We start from the raw sequence: 15,101 nt of genomic DNA, 5'->3' as shown, positions 1-15,101 counted from the left end.
TTAGCACTAAATTAAATGTTATTGTTTAGTTTATTGAAGCATTGGATTTTAAAAAATACAGCACAGCTTACATAGCCCATCAATACATCGGAACAGAAGAAAATGTTAAAAGATATGTATATTTTCAGTCCAGAAATTGAATGAAGGCTACACTGTCATGTTGGCGTTAAAGCTTGCCCACATGCAGAACACCACAGAGAACAGAAATCAGTTAAAGATTTTTATTTTGAAGCAAAGTAATGTGATGTGGTGGGGATCCTGGGGTGGAGTCTGGAGGACAGCGGAGAATTGGGAAAGATTGAGCACAATCAGGGAGGTAGTCTGTGGGTTCCAGGCTGAAGTCAACGGATCCAGCTTCCATAAACGAGCGGGTTCCTCGGCAAGGAGGCTGCGGTGGAGGGCGGGCAGGTAAGCGATGACTTGACGGAGGTGGAGGTGAGGTCCGACTGCCAGCCGATGACAACTGAGAATCTTGTGATCTTACGGGAGGTAAAAACGGGACTCGGGCAACCAGTGGGTACCGTCCACGGCATCACGAGGATGGCTTTAACCAAAAAGCCAGGATGGAAGTCACTCTGGAGAATCCAAATCGTCCCGAGGAGTAGACGATTCCTGAGGAGCACAGAGGACAACGAAGAGTTACTTAGAGGGAAAAAAGCTCAGAGGACTAGCTTCGAGGGGCTCAGTTTACCAAGCAGGTAAAACACTCCGGCGTCGAAGTGCTGGCAGTCAGCTTCTTATAACTTCCAGAGGATGATGAGATGATGACTGCCAGGTGCGTAAAACCCATGGGCGCGCCTCCCAGGTGGACAGCCTCTGGCTCCATCTAGTGGGCCACAGTGATGCTACAGACTAACACCAGGAAGAGGGGAAAAGAAAAACAAAAAGGAAAAAAGGACCAAGACCCCCAGAACCCGACAGTACCCCCCCCTCAACGGTCGCCACCGGGCGGCCGAGAAGAGCTGGAGGGAAGCGACGAAACATAATCAGTAATAAGAGAAGGATCAAGGACAAAAGATCGAGGGACCCAAGAACGATCCTCCGGACCGTAGCCCTCCCAGTCGACGAGGTACTGCCACCCACGACCTCGCCGACGGGAGTCTACGATCCGGCGGACAGAATAAGCCGGATGGCCATCAATGACACGGGTGGGAGGAGGGGGCTCTGGAGGAGGGCAAAGCGCACTGGTCTGGACAGGTTTAATCTGTGAGACATGGAACGTGGGATGAACTCGGAGGGAAGCCGGGAGACGCAGACGAACTGCTGACGGGCTGATGATGCGTTCAATGCAAAACGGACCAATGAACCTAGGAGAGAGCTTTCTAGACATGGATTTAAGGGGAATATTCCGGGAAGATAACCAAACCTTCTGTCCAAGGGTGTAACTGGGAGCGGGAGTCCGTTTGCGGTCAGCGAGGCGTTTGTTTTGTTCGGCTGTGTTGTTAAGTGTGGTTACAGTAGTTCTCCAGATTTTCTGACAGCGGCGGATGTGGTGTTGCACTGAGGTAACGGCCAAGTCACGTTCTTCGGAGGAGAGCAACGGAGGCTGATAACCCAGGGAAGCTTCAAAAGGGGACAAATTGGTTGCAGCAGAAATATGTGAATTATGAGCATACTCCACCCAAGGAAGAAACTGATTCCAGTCTGAGGGGTTGGAGGATGTGAAACAGCGGAGGGTTGACTCCAGTTCCTGGTTCAAACGTTCCGTCTGGCCGTTAGTCTGCGGATGAAAACCAGAGGTTAACAACACCTTTGCGCCAAGCGCTGAGCAGAAGTTCCTCCAGATCTGAGATATGAATTGTGGACCTCGATCTGATAATATTTCCTGCGGAATACCATGTAAACGGAAAACATGTTTGACCAGGAGTTGAGCTGTCTGAAATGCAGAAGGAAGCTTCCTGAGCGGAATTAGATGGCAAGCTTTGGAGAACCTGTCGATAACAGTAAAAATGGTGGTCATACCTTTAGATGAAGGTAAGCCTGTTACAAAATCGATAGCGATGTGGGACCAGGGTCGTTTCGGAATGTGTAAGGGTTGCAGGAGACCTGAAGGGGGCTGATGGGATGGTTTATTTCTGGAACAGACAGGGCAAGCTAGCACAAATTCCTTAACATCTTTGTGAATGGATGACCACCAAAACTTGCGGTTTATCAGTGCAATAGTGCGACTGATGCCTGGGTGTCCAGAAAACCTGGATGAGTGGATCCAGTTAAGGAAACGGGCTCGGACAGAGGAGGGAACATAGATCTTATGTGAAGGACAGGAGTCAGGGGCTGGTTCAGATTGTTGTGCCTGTTTAATTAGGTCCTCTATCTCCCAAGTAACAACGGCTACGGTGCAACTGGGAGGCAGGATGGAGGCAGGACCTTTTTCCGAATCATCCGGAGAATGTAGGCGGGACAGGGCATCAGGTTTGATGTTACGTGAGCCGGGACGGTAGGAAATGGATAGATTAAACCTGGAAAAGAAAAGGGACCAGCGGGACTGACGGGGATTTAGCCTTTTAGCGGCTTGTAGATATGAGAGGTTTTTATGATCCGTCCAGACCAGCACGGGATGTTCAGCGCCCTCCAACCAGTGCCGCCACTCCTCCAGGGCTAGTTTGATAGCCAGAAGCTCCCGATCGCCCACATCATAGTTGCGTTCTGGGGGGGACAACCTACGGGAGAAGAATGCACAAGGATGAATTTTATTATCAGCCTCGGAGACTTGGGAAAGAACAGCTCCTACTCCGGTGTCAGATGCGTCCACTTCAACGACAAACTGTTTCTTAGGATCAGGTTGGATTAGCACGGGTGCGTTAGAAAACAGAGTCTTTAACTTAATGAAAGCCGCTTCCGCCTCGGGAGTCCAACTGAATGGAATCTTGGTCGAAGTGAGGGCAGTTAACGGTAAGGCTGTCTGACTATAGTTGCGGATAAAGCGGCGATAGAAATTGGCAAATCCGAGGAATCTTTGGAGTTGTTTGCGTGTTTCCGGGGTTGGCCATTCCAGCACAGCCTTGATCTTTTCCTCCGTTGGCCTTACCTGCCCACCCTCAAGGATGAATCCCAGGAAAGAGACGGATGGCTTGTGGAACTCGCATTTCTCAGCTTTTACATAGAGCTTGTTTTCTAGGAGCCGTTGTAAAACTAGACGAACGTGATGCTTGTGGTCTTCGAGGGACTTGGAGTAGATTAAGATATCATCTAGGTAGACGAAAACGAAGATATTCAGAAAGTCTCTCAGAACATCGTTTACTAGAGCTTGAAAGAAAGCGGGAGCATTAGACAAGCCGAACGGCATGACCAAATATTCAAAGTGTCCGATAGGTGTCTTAAACGCGGTTTTCCATTCATCCCCGTAACGAATACGGAGTAAATGATAGGCGTTCCTTAGATCTAACTTGGTGAAAATAGTGGCGTCATGCACTGGCTCGAAAGCTGAGGATAACAGGGGCAGAGGATATTTATTTTTTACTGTAATTAGATTTAAGCCCCTGTAGTCTATGCATGGCCGCAGCGAACCGTCCTTCTTGCCTACAAAAAAAACCCCCGCCCCTAAGGGAGAGGAGGATGGGCGGATGATCCCGGCCGCTAATGAGTCTCTGATGTAACCCTCCATGGTTTCCCGTTCAGGTCGAGAAATGTTGTACAGCCGGCTAGAGGGAAGTGGCGCCCCGGGAAGAAGGTCGATCGCGCAGTCATACGGACGGTGTGGTGGTAGAGAGAGTGCTTTAGATTTACTAAAAACTGGGGTTAGATCATGGTACTCGGGTGGGATGGCGGAGAGATCAGGCATGTCTGCCTCCTTTGGTTTAGCCGTGGGAGGACCTGGTGGAACTGCTGAGCGAAGACAGGATTGATGACAAAAAGTGGACCAGGATTCAACATGTCTGTCTGTCCAGTTGATGTGGGGGTTATGCTGTTGCAACCATTTAAACCCTAGGATTACGGAGGAGCTTACTGTGGGAAAAACAAAAAACGAAACGATCTCACTATGATTTCCAGAAATAACTAACTTCAACGGTTTGGTCTGATGGATGATTTTAGGAAGGGGTTTTCCATCCAAAGCTGAGACACAAAGGGGAACGGTTAACGGGGTGGTTTCTATGGACAGCTGCTGAACTAGTGCTGAATCAATGAGATTCTGTTCGCAGCCCGAATCTATAAAGACAGACAACGGAAGTGACTGATCACGGTCGATTAATGTTGCCGATATTAGCAAGCGAGGTGAATCCCCCTTTTCTAAACGGTCCACCAGTTCCCTCGCTTTTACTGGTGGGCCCGGGGGTTTAACCGAGTTGGGCAATGAGCTATGAAGTGATCAGGTGAACCACAATATAAACACAGGCGGGAAGTCATTCTCCTATGACGTTCAGCTGGGGTGAGGCGAGTATGACCAATTTGCATCGGTTCCGGACCTGGGGGACTTGGCGGACGTGGGAGACTGAGAGCGGAGGGAGAGGGAGTAGAAGATGTTAAAGTTCTAATAGGTGGTTCTCTCCGATTTCTCTCTTTCGCGCGGGACCGGATTCTGTTATCGAGACGAATGGTCAAACTTATGAGATCCTCTAGTGTCTCGGGTTCATCTAGCGTGGCTAGTTCATCTTTGATCTGCTCATTTAGTGCATGAAAATATACACTCTTTAGTGCCGCCGTGTTCCAATTAGAAGCTGCAGCCTTCACCCTGAAATCGACGGCAAAGTCAGCTACTGTCCGCTGCCCCTGTTTGATTTTCCACAATTCACGAGAGTTAAATGTTTTATCTTGGTCTTGACTGAAAACCTGCCTAAACTCTTTCAGGAAAGCGTCAAACGTACACCCGAAATCAGTGGGAGATGGAAATCTTGCCTCGGCCCAATCTAGCGCTCGACCGGACAGCAGAGACAGGACATAGGCGATCTTTGCGCCGTCATGAGGGAAACTCTGGGGAGAGTGGTTGAAAATTAAAGAGCATTGCAAAATGAACCCCTTGCACCTGTATATGTCTCCCGAGAATCTTTCCGGGGTAGGAGGTCGAACCTCCGAGTATGAAGGACGCGCTGGCGGAGCCGGGTCGGGAGCCGGCGCGGGGTCTGGAGGCGTAGCCTGCGGAACAGATTTCTGTAGGAAATTCATTAAATCAGTTAGGCGCTGGTTAGTCTCGGCTTGACGAGCACTTAATTCTCGTAGGGCGGACTCATGAGTGTGGAGTTGTGACTGTTGTTCCGATAGTGTTCGTCTGATGGCGTCTGCGGGGCTTGCCTGTTGGCCGGAGTGTTCTGTCATGTTGGCGTTAAAGCTTGCCCACATGCAGAACACCACAGAGAACAGAAATCAGTTAAAGATTTTTATTTTGAAGCAAAGTAATGTGATGTGGTGGGGATCCTGGGGTGGAGTCTGGAGGACAGCGGAGAATTGGGGAAGATTGAGCACAATCAGGGAGGTAGTCTGTGGGTTCCAGGCTGAAGTCAACGGATCCAGCTTCCATAAACGAGCGGGTTCCTCGGCAAGGAGGCTGCGGTGGAGGGCGGGCAGGTAAGCGATGACTTGACGGAGGTGGAGGTGAGGTCCGACTGCCAGCCGATGACAACTGAGAATCTTGTGATCTTACGGGAGGTAAAAACGGGACTCGGGCAACCAGTGGGTACCGTCCACGGCGTCACGAGGATGGCTTTAACCAAAAAGCCAGGATGGAAGTCACTCTGGAGAATCCAAATCGTCCCGAGGAGTAGACGATTCCTGAGGAGCACAGAGGACAACGAAGAGTTACTTAGAGGGAAAAAAGCTCAGAGGACTAGCTTCGAGGGGCTCAGTTTACCAAGCAGGTAAAACACTCCGGCGTCGAAGTGCTGGCAGTCAGCTTCTTATAACTTCCAGAGGATGATGAGATGATGACTGCCAGGTGCGTAAAACCCATGGGCGCGCCTCCCAGGTGGACAGCCTCTGGCTCCATCTAGTGGGCCACAGTGATGCTACAGACTAACACCAGGAAGAGGGGAAAAGAAAAACAAAAAGGAAAAAAGGACCAAGACCCCCAGAACCCGACATACACATTGATGATACACCAAATGCATATTTTGTCTACTCCCAGCACTTCACTTTTTCTTGATTGCCACAGTGGATGTTGCAGTCAGCATGATGAAGGTCAAACCTTTGTCCTTTCCTAGCTTAATGTTAACATGCACAAATGTGTTCTGAAAGTCTGGTCTCACAGTGTGTCAGTGAGAAATGTCTCCATTCTTTCTGGATAGTTGCCCACGGAAAAGAATGGTGTTTGACAGAGCAGCTGATATATTTGCAAATATCACAGTAATCTCCACGGGGCCAAACATGGCACAGTTTGTTTGCTTCTTCCACATAAAAGAGCAGTTCATTCCTCAATGCTTGCACCAACCTTGGGCAAACATTCGCATTGTTGTGGAGACTTCTGTCTTTTTCTTCTTGTCTTGTACTTTTGCTCCTTCTTTACGGAACCCAGGCAGAGCAGAATCAACACGGACATATCAAGCCTGGAGGTCTTTAGACCACACACAGAGCAGCATAAGGATCTCTCTCCCAGCTCAGTTACTTTGTCTATTTTATTTCTACCTTCCCACCTACCACCTCATTCTGGTTGTTTTAAATGGTCACTAAGTCAGAATCTGTTCTTTTTTCTGTCTCTGTTCCCTAATTTCACTCCCTCTCACAGCCCAGTTTGCCTGAAATAGAGTTCAAATTGTTTGGCCTCCATTGCTTATCTCTGTCTCCACTATGGAAACACATTCTGCCACTGTATTTAAAAATACGGATGTGAACTGCAAAAAGGAGAGCTCCTTAGTATGATATTTGTGTGTTTGAGACCACCCAACGAGCAGACAAAGAAACTGGGACTCAATGCTTTATTTTTCAACGCCTCTTCTGTTCCCAGGGCCCGATAGCTAAATGATTAATCCCTTACTGCCACCATTATGAGTATTTGTGAGAAAACTGGCCAGTTTGGGAGAAAAACTGGATGTGGAAACAAAATGTGTATCTACACAAAGAAGAAAGTAAGTTGAAATAGTGTCTGTTTGTGAGATCTGTTTGATTGTTTCTGAGTGAAAAGCCAAAGCAGATGAGATTCCTTGACAAGGTCAAGGTCTGTACAAAGGCATGGGCACTTCTGCAAGCAATGTGAAAAATGTCTCAAATCTTCTTATAATTACTGAAGGAACAAAATGAACAGGCTACCAAATATTACTAATGTTTTTTGTGTTTTCTTTTGTATATTTTGTGTTAGATCACTAACACAGGACTTGCAGACACAAGGATATATAAAATAAATAACTATTCAATATGTATGTAGAGGAAGAACACTGCAGATATCACTGTCCTCAGCTTAGATGGTTCCCAGTCCAAGGTAGAAAATTCCTGGAAAATGAATACTGTGTGCAGTGGAAGGGTTTGATTCTTCTATCCATATCTAAAGATCATGAGAGCTGTAACAAAGATTGCTCAGCTCGTACCTCAACATGCCAGACAAGAGCCAGTACCCATATAAATGCAATTCTATCCCAGTCTCCCTCCATCACTCATGAAATTTATAACTACAAACATCTCTATAGAAATCAAAGAATGTGTCATAATTTCCCTTTTTTCCTTTGTTTCCTGCCATAGTTCATACCAAACCTCAACTCACAGCTTCTCCTTTACCTGCTTAGTTGCTTACTTTGATCACCTTTGCTGTTCTCTACATAAACTTGTGCTCTGTGCTCACTCAGTGTGAGATAAATGAACACATTTCAAATTTAGACCAAGCTGTCTTGGTCACACCTTTATAAATACCTAAAAGTGCCTGTGTACTGAATAGATTATCTGTTATGTACAGTACAGACCAAAAGTTTGGACACACCTTTTAATTCAATGAGTTTCCTTTATTTTCATGACTATTGACATTGTAGATTCACACTGAAGGCATCAAAACTATGAATAACACATGTGGAAATATGCACTAAACAAAAAAGTGTAAAACAACTGAAAATACCCCTTATATTCTAGTTTCTTCAAAGTAGCAACTTTTTGCTGTGATTACTGCTTTGCACACAATCTGCATTTTCTTGATGAGCTTCAAGAGGTAGTCACCTGAAATGGTTTTCACTTCATAGCTGTGCCCTGTCAGGTTAATAAGTGGGATTTCTTGCCTTATAAATAGTCATGAAAAGAAAGAAAACCCATTGAATTAGACAGGTGTGTCCAAACTTTTGGTCTGTACTGTATATCTTTGAAGGACTTTTAAATCAGTGATAAAGTGACACGTTTAAAGTGACATGTTTACAGTCAGAAAGACAGAGAGAGAACCTAAACTGAATGAAAAAAAACAAAACAGAGAACAGCACTGAGTAAAGCTTTGGTCGACCACTTTTACAAATATAGTCTTGGTTCATAGAATCAGAATAATAATAAGTAATTCAGGTTTGCTCAACTTTTTGCCAGTACAATATAACACTAACATCAAGTTTCTGGTTACTGCCTATTAAAGCTTTTCAGAAAGATAAGATGCCGTCTTTTTATGTGAGTGGAAAGAGTTAATTAAGACTTTTTAAAGGATGTTAAAAGGCATGAATGGCCTTGGCTGGATTCGTCTGACATGCCAGTTGATACTGTGGATAAGGACGCCTTGGTGTCGCGTTGGGTGGCACAAAGTGGAAGCTGAGGATTTACAGTGTCTCCAGACCACACACAGACCAAATGAGGGGAAGGGAGTGATGAGAGAGGGAAAAAACAAGCAATAAAAGGATAAAAATGTCAAATAAGAAAACAGACCCAAATTGTGGACGATTAGATAGATTTTAAAGTCAGATAAATGTCACTTATAATGTTTCATGAGTACATTTACCTTTTGATACTATGTATTGTACATCTGTATCTTTATTCCGTTATCCAATATCTTTGGCTTGACAAAATCCTGGTTTGCAGCTCCCCTCTCATTTGTTGTCATTTCATACCATCTGAAATAGCAAAAGAGAAAACCAAACAGTGTTTCCCCAAGATCTATAACAGTGTGAGAAATTGTGAAACATTCTGTATGTTGTTTAGGTGTTGATGTTTGCCTGATGGCATCCATTCAAGAAGTTCATTGACTGACTGTGAAGAGTCTCTGTTCAGAGTCCTGTTCCTCCAAACCACCCCATTGTTAACACTGAGTTACTGGGCAGGGCAACAGTGTAAATAACTGCTCCACAAGATATGTAAATATCAACATATTACCCGGATGTAGAGCTATTAAGCACAAACAGTTCCAAAAAGATGAGTTGTTCAAGCTCATTAGTTTGATGGATTTGTCTGCTTTTTGTACTTGCAAAGACTTTTTGTTGTTCTCATAAAATAAGTTTTAAGTTTTCTAGATTTGTGTACTTTTGGGTATTTACACTGAACAGCAATCGACTGAACACCCAACCTTGAGGTGCTCCAGTGCTAAGCTGAAAGGTTCTTTTTCAATACAGACTGTCTGTCTCTTAGTTAGGAACCTCAGAATCTAAACATAACTGGAAATGTTCAGAAATGTCGAGCAAGAAAATTTTCTTGCTGGACCAGACGCCCCCTAGGGGACAGTAGGGGTGGTCTGACTAGTGGATGAAGGTTGACAGCTCAGTTAGTGCACAAAGGGCCAGATAATTAAATTCATTCTTTAGTGGGTTTCTTTTTTATATATAATTATTTCTTTTAAAATTTTTCAGAAGCATGTGACAAGTAGCCCAGTTTGTTCTAAGCTATATTAGTTAGTTTATTGAAAAAAAACCCCAACAACATTAATATAGAGCCATAGCATCTTATAGATTTAAAAAACTTATAAGGAAAACAAAACTGTTCAAAATTACTATTTACAAGAAATTCAAGATGACTTTTACAGTAACTGCATTTTATTTCCTTGAGAAAATGAACAAAAAGGCTTTGCTACGTGCTGTGAAATGGATGTTTGGTGCAATTTCACAATCATTTGCTTGGAAGGTTCAAGCCAAATGCTGTAGTTGCACTGACAGATTTAGACTGACAATATCAAACAGTATGAAGAAAGTAACATAAATTGGGATACAAATGTGCCAATAAATACAGTTTTGTGAATCCCTTGAGGTACTTTTGGGGCCTTTCTTGGCAACCCACTGTATACTTTTCCAGCACTAACCTATGTATGAAAAGAAGTGCAGTATGGCCACAAAGCAGAAAGCAATGTGTACTAAATGGTCCATAAGCCTGCTCCTGAGAGCCCCTCTGGACCCAAAGCGGTGAATGAGTTCATGCTACATGCATGGACGCATGGCCTGGCTCCCAACAGGACTGCTGTCCATTGAATAACATCCCATAAAACACTAAGACAAACATCCAAACACATTCACATAAGGGTGTAACACATCAAATCATGCGAAAAAATTAAGACACTATAAAATATGCAATTGTATACAAATAGCCACATATCAGTGTCTACACTTTTAGAAATTTGTGGAACAGAAAGTTATGTAAGTATAGATGATAAATAAAAATATGCATTGTTTTACACATCAAACAAAGCACATGAACAAAAATATGCTTCCACTGAGGTTTAAGGTATGAAACATTAACTTCACCCTTTGGCCGAAATAGGCAATTTTGAAACCATCTTCCAGTCTCTGACTTCGGTTTATGATAAGTCTGCCTAACAACTCACTTCAGTTGTGAGATATTTGGGTTTCTTCCATCTTCAGCTCATTTCAAGTCATCTTACTGCAACTCACTGAGATAGAGATCTAGGCTTTGACACAATCTAGTACTTTCTATAGCCTTTCCTTTATGATTTTACTGGTATATTTTGGGTCACTGCCATGTTTCAGGGTCTAGTTTTGCTTCAATTGTAATCTTTTTGAGGATGGTGTTAGATTTTCCCCAACCACCCTCTGCGATTGTGAGCTGGCTATGCTCCCTGCTTCACAGTTGGTTCTTTTCTTGGAATACAGTATTTGGTTTATGCCAGACATGTCCTCTGTCCTTGTGGACAATTAGTTTTCTTTTAAACTCTTCTGTCCAAATTATTCAAGACTCCATGGTCTTTCTCTACATTCTTTGTGGCACTCTACAGTCTGCCTCTCATGTATTTGAGAACAAAGAAAGTTTTTCCTTGCCTCTCTCCCCACTCACCTCACCACGGATGTTAAAGTTGCGCATTCTATGATTGCACATGGATGCAATTTCACATCAACAGCAGCAAGAGCCATTTTAAATGGATGACAGTTTAGTGTTTATGGAGAGTTTTCTTCTGGCATCTTGCAATCTACTTAAAGGATTAACTTGTTTGCATGACCAAACTTGGGCATGTTGGCAGTTGTTTTGAATTATCTCCACTTATTGACTAGATTCCATGTAGTGGAATGGCTGATTTCAAATTCTTTTGAAATCCGATTAAATCTCTTATCAGATTTACAAGGTGCTACATTCTTCCTCCAGAAGGCCTCAGAGAATTGTTTTGATCTCACCTTGGTGTTCACTCTCACTTTAACAGTCAGGACAATACCTAGATAAAAGTCTGAGGCTTAAAGAGGGAAATTCTTCTTCAAAATACAGAGTAATGATGAGGTAATTGTGTGCATCTTTTGTGATTTATCTTTTTGTTATTGTTTGATACAAACAAAGCCAAACAGCTCCGAGCTTGATAGCATGTTGTTCTTATACAGAAGTATAAAAAGTACATTCAGTTTTATTATATAATATGGCGCTTTCATCCATTATAATGAATAAACTACATAATAAAGACTGAGGAAGACATCAGGAAGGTCAGGATTAAAGCTTGGGGAAGTTTGTTGATGGTAGTGGCATTAATGGCATCAAGCTGAGGGGTTGTTTTTATAAAGCATGAAGACAGAAACTACCATATTTGTCGGACTATAAGGCGTTACCTTTTTCCCACGTTTTGAACCATGCGGCTTGTAGCTAGGTGTGGCTTTTCTGTGGATTTTTCTTCAACCACCAGGGGGCTCTTTAGCAGGAAGTGAATCATTAGAAGTCAAAATTGGAAATCAAAGAAGAAAGTGCTGATTTTCATTTAGAACAAGCACATGCTAGCAGCAGGTGTGACATATACGTTAAATGTTTTCAAACTCATACCCCTCATCATGGAAACCACACGAAGAAGTTCATATAATGCAGCTTTTAAGTTGAAGGCTATCGTTCCTGGCAGTACAGATCGTAAGCTCGGCGAATCCATGGTTCGGCGTTGGAGACGCAGGGCGGCGTCCTTAATAGCAGATTTATTTTCTTGTGGAACACCGGAAGCGGCGGAGATACCAGCAGCTTATAGCCCGGTGAGGCATATATGTACGTTTCTAGTTAAAAAAAAAACAACTTTGTGGGTGCGGCTTACAGTGAGGTGCGCTCAATAGCCCGGAAAATACAGTAGTGAGGTGAATATGGACAGATCTAAATTTAAGACTATCTTGGAAGAAAACCTGTTATCAACCTGCCAATCTAAAAGACTTCAGATTAGAGCAAAACAGCCCCAACCATACAGCAAGAGCTGCAATCGCTTACATCCAAACACATCCATGTGTTCAAAGTACAGATTTAAGTTTGAGCTTTTTTTGCAAAACGGTATCAGCAAAAACTTCCAAAGAAAAGTGCTAATGCAGAGCGTAAAAGGGTGAACACAGATGTAGGCAACACTTTTTATTTATTTGAAAAAAATGAAGAACTTTTCTTCCTTCTCAGAAATGTACACTACTTTGTCATGGCCTATTAAATAACATAGCAGATAAATATATTGAGATTTGTGGAGTGTCAAAATGTGAAAAAGTATAAGGCACCAAATTTTAAGAGCAAACAAACTGACAATCACAGCAGCAAGGTTCTTGCCTCAGTATTTCCCACTGTCAGATCGAGCTACTACAAATACCACGTTGTACTCACTGATCCCAGCAATGAATTGGTGAGTGGAGGGGTGTGTAATTGCATGCTTAAATGCCTGAGAATTGGACATCCAGTTCTGCTGAGCTGGTGCTTTCTGTGTGGCCTCATTGTTGAGACGAGCAGTCATGCAGTTCTTTGAGTCCCAGTCAGCGTTCATGTTGGGTTAGAGGTGGTTCGGAAGAGCAGAAGGGGGAGATTCTTTGTCTAGTAGCCAGATATTTTATTGCAAGATAAAACACTTTGTGCGTGTCCTTCAGGCCTGGCAGGAGAACTGTGGTTAATGCCAGAGTAGAGTAAATCTGCAGTCATCAGAGGGTCTTCTTTTTTCTGTTCTGACCCGTGGTTTAACATTCTTGTTGACAGCCAAATAATCAGCTGTTATAAAAGGGCTTGGTGGAGCCTCTGATGGCAAGACAGAAACTAGAAAAAAAAATCAAGGATTGCGTAGCACACATTGTATACTTGTGCACAAACATGCACAGATGCCACTGTCAGTTATACTTTCTGGTTGATGTGCTTAATTTGACCAAAGTGGACAAACAAAAGACCCCTCTATGCGACTGCAGTGTAATGAGAGGCAGTTTGATCACAACACAGTCCTGAAGAGTTTTCCATTTCACTGCAGGACAAAAGGAACAAGCCATCAAATTCAGGTCATCTGAGACTTTTACTTACAAGCAGAATTGACGTTTAAAAAGTCCAGTCATAGGAACATTGGGGAGTCTGTGCATGAGAGCAAGAGCAGCTGAAACCTGCAGTAAGAGAAATTGCTTCTGCTTTTGTTTCCCAGTACTTTCTTACCTGCAAATTATAATAATGAACTGAGTCTTCAACCATTTTAGTCACAATTTATTGTAGTGAATAGCTTAGTTTACTAACCAACTTTTTGCTAATATTAGATTTGGAGTTGAGAGGGATGATTTTCAATGTCACATTGAGCGTACATGTTATGTAAATGTTATGTTAAAGAACCTTAAAGCTGCAGTATGTAACTTTTATAAAGAAAATTACTTTTTTACTTATGTATTCAAACTTTCACCCTGTGATGACAGTTTGTTATGAGACAGATTATCTATGAAAAGACTGATCTCCACCACATTCTACCTGAGCCATCTGAAGAAATGCATTGCTCCCAACCAAAAACAGCCAATCAAAGCCAGGAGGAAGGTCTTAACACTGTCACTAAACCTCATGTACTCGCTACTAAATATGCTAATGGCAGAGAAACAACATACCATGATCGGTGGCCATGCTAACTAGCCTGAGCATTTACAGAGGATCTACTGACGGGGGGAAAAACTGTAATTGCAGTAGTGAGCAATGGGGGAAAGGAGATGAGCAGTGCCATATGAGATTGTGATTGACAGCACTAAGACCTGCCTCTTGGTGGCTCTGATTAGTTATTTCTAGTTAGCAATGGGAACACTGGGAGAAGGCACAAGAGCTCAATTTCTTCACAGATTATTTGTCTCGTACCATACTGTCATGACATAGTAACAGTTTCAACAAATATGAACAAGAATATTTGTTATAAAAATTACATACAGGAGCTTTAAACATGGCATTTTACTCTGCTAAATGTGAGAAAGCTTAAAATCAAATTTAATCAGCTGTAGGAATTTCTTTAATCAGAGTAAAGCTACATAATCTGTGCTGTTTTATATCATCCATAGTCCTTTCTTACCTTTCATAATAATAAGATGAAAAATGAAAGGAGTGAGTTCTGAGGAGAGCTCTTCAAATAGATGCAGAGAACAAAGAAGAGTCCAGAAGCAGAACATCAACATCAACTATCTGTGAAAAAGCGACAGTGAGGAGGAATGTTAAGAGACAAGAAATAGAAAGCCTAATTGCCACTTTTGTGAGATACATACATGCTTGTACACACACCAAACTGTCAGTTTTGTGAATATGACAGAAGGTCAGACTACAGTTTGCCAGAAAGAATGTAGACAAAGTGTAGACAGTCAATAAGGACTTCTTTTCTAAGCACAGATTGGTCCAAAATGAAATAATTTGGACACAAGAACAGGGAATATGTTTGACATGATACAAAAACATCATTCTAGAATTTAAAATATCTTACACTCTATAAGGCATAGAGATAGAAATATTGTGGCATGGAGATTCTTTGCTGCAGTATTACATGCTCACTATCATAATTCCAACATGAATTCTACCAAGTATCAGAGGGAACATGAGAAAAAAAATAATAAAACTGAAGCAGAACAGCACTCTGAAACAAGACT

This window comes from Xiphophorus hellerii, chromosome 12 (genome assembly GCF_003331165.1).
Source record: "Xiphophorus hellerii strain 12219 chromosome 12, Xiphophorus_hellerii-4.1, whole genome shotgun sequence".
Classification (NCBI taxonomy): Eukaryota; Metazoa; Chordata; class Actinopteri; order Cyprinodontiformes; family Poeciliidae; genus Xiphophorus; species Xiphophorus hellerii.
This window is presented reverse-complemented; position numbering follows the sequence as displayed.